Source organism: Hylobates moloch, unplaced genomic scaffold, assembly GCF_009828535.3.
Source record: "Hylobates moloch isolate HMO894 unplaced genomic scaffold, HMol_V3 SCAFFOLD_3, whole genome shotgun sequence".
NCBI classification, from domain to species: domain Eukaryota; kingdom Metazoa; phylum Chordata; class Mammalia; order Primates; family Hylobatidae; genus Hylobates; species Hylobates moloch.
Genome location: NW_026652278.1, coordinates 3,656,558 through 3,659,057, shown reverse-complemented (window position 1 = coordinate 3,659,057; position 2,500 = coordinate 3,656,558). Strand labels below are relative to the sequence as shown.

The 2,500-nt window shown below is 47.5% G+C and overlaps 1 protein-coding gene across 4 annotated transcripts in view; it reads right to left on the bottom strand.

Annotated features, from left to right (window-relative positions):
- EBF3 (EBF transcription factor 3) overlaps window positions 1-2,500 on the bottom strand; it is a 125,851-nt gene that overhangs the window by 11,972 nt on the left and 111,379 nt on the right. The gene's annotated exons all lie outside the window — the stretch shown is intronic.

Below are 2,500 nucleotides of genomic sequence, written 5' to 3'. Positions count from 1 at the left end.
ATTAATCTTTTTATCCCTCCAATTGTAATTTTGACTATGAACTGTGCGCGGCCATAAATCAGCGGCACATGCGCTGTGTACAGTGCATGAATCACGGCCGGGACTCCGTCCGACTGCACACACTGTGTTTAACAAGCTTTATAAGGAGCCATCGGGCTTTATTATGGCTCTGCCTGACTCCAACAAAAACTGAGCCCGGAGGCCCGGGGACACGAGTTAAGACGAAAATACTTATTAGAGTACATTACTTCTTGATGTAGATGGCGTTTTCCGTGGAGTCACTCCACGGTGCGTGGCACAACATAAATCAGAGGTTTTTCGGAGACTAATAAGACCTGCCACCATCTATTCATTACTCTGCCTGCAATTTGGGCCATCACTCATTAGTAATTTGATGATTAACATCCCCCAACTCAGCAGGTCTGCAAGGTGCGGGGGCGGACACAAAGACTGCGGCTTCTGGAGAGGACGGCTAGGGGACTGCCTTTGCAAGTGCTCTCCAAAATAATTGGTCACTGTTCTCCAGTGCTTGGGTGCTGGCGCATCTTGTAAGCAATGCAGGAAGCCTCGCACGTACACTCAATAATGCGCCCGAAAGTTGAGGACCACAATATGATTTGACATTCCATCATACATCCCGGAGACAAAGGTCCGCACAGGAATGTGAAGTAAGACATTTTCTTGTTAATAAAGCATTGATCCGATGTATTGATTTTACATGACATGGCTTTTGCAGGGATTTTGCCCTCTTTTTTCTTTGCAAATAGTAAAGCTCTTCAAAATGCCTCGGCGTATGTGACATGGCAAAATTTCTAACTCTCTGTGATGTAAATTCTGTATGTGTAAAACCACTTCATAATCAGACCATTAATCATCAGAAGCTGTCAGCGTTGACTTGGGGGACAATTTGTCATGTCTCTGCCTAGGCCCAGGCCAGAGTGTCAGGCAAAAGCACAGTTCAGGCCGCGGGGCGCGTGCGCAGTCGCCCAGCCTCACCAAACGACTTGGTCCAAAAAGGATTAGACAAAGTATTACCTTTCCTGATCAGGGAACAAAAAAGGTGGCCCACTGCATTTCTAACATGTCAGGTTTCTCCTCTCCCCCAGCTAATCACCACGACCGTTTGACTTAATGAATCGGCCTGATGAAAGGTGATCAGAAAAGATAGATGGGCGGCCATTATTGATTTCATGCAAATGCCCCTGACAGGTGATAGACGCTTTAATGCAAGCTTTCAGAAGCTTTATGACTTGTAATAACCATACACTCTCATTCTGGGAGAGACGCTTTCCAATGTTTCGGCTGAATTGATATTCTTCTTCGATGCCCAAAAATATCTGAAAGCAGTATAAGTACGTGGGCCCCTTTCACCTCTCAGTTCAGCCCAAAGAGCACTTATGTCTTGAAAGCGATGCCAAGAATAAGCGCGGCACGCCATTGGAAGTTCGGATGTGACGCGTAATTATGCACTGTGGGCTCCTGCCAGGCTGGATGCGGACCGAGGCAAGGGGCTGGGGCTGCCATTCCAGCTCTAAATCCCTTCCAGGGGATGGGCTACTGGAAGCCCAATGAGTTTACGTTCAAGAATTAGAAAAACTGCCCCTCTCTTTTTAAATTGCAGGAGGAATGACACGCATTCATGGTTCTGGGAGGCTTTTGATCACTGAAGGTGGGGGTACCCAATCCACCTCTGTGCCCCCAAGAGCAGCTGCCTTCTGCAGAGCTCCTGGGTTCTGCAAAGCCTGGCCAACTGGTGGCCCCTCTGGCCCACAGCACCCCGAACCCTACAGAACCCACCACCGCCCTGCACCATCGCTGGCAAGTTCCCCAACGGGAGGAGAAAGCACCGGGGTCTCACACACATCTCATGAGGCCTCCGCACGCAGAGTTTACGGGCGAGAGCCCTGCCGAGCCAGGGCAAGGCGCTGGCACGTCCAGTCACAGAGCCCCGAGCCAGGCCAATCAATACCACTTTCCTGTTTTAGAACTGGGTAATTATGAGGGGGAGAGATTGCCTGACCTTTCACCTGCGCTGCATTACTTTGCTGATATTAAGATAAATTGCCTGATTTTGGGTAAACATATGCTGCAATTCAAACTGTCAGCACTGGTTTGCTCAGGGATAATTTGTATTGATCTCCCAGCTTCTTCCCAATTTTGCTTACTGACCTCGTGGATAATTAGAGAAGGAGCCTTGGGTGAGCTCAAGTCGGGGATGAAGAAGAAATATGAAGAAGAATAAAGCAAATTTGTTTTATGTTAATATTTGTTGGTCCTCCCCCCCCCCACATCTGTCAGCATCTGGAGAGCCGTAAATTAATGTACTTGGTTCCCGAGCAATTTATTCCCAGGAATTATTTAGCAGCATGCTTAGTCTCCGAACGTGTGTCACTGGGTTCAATTAATTTAAACTCTGCCTTAAACACAACAAAAACAAATGTTATTTTCTACTGAAGGGGGAAAAAAACAATACATTTCTCAAAATGTATTGTAAGCTCCC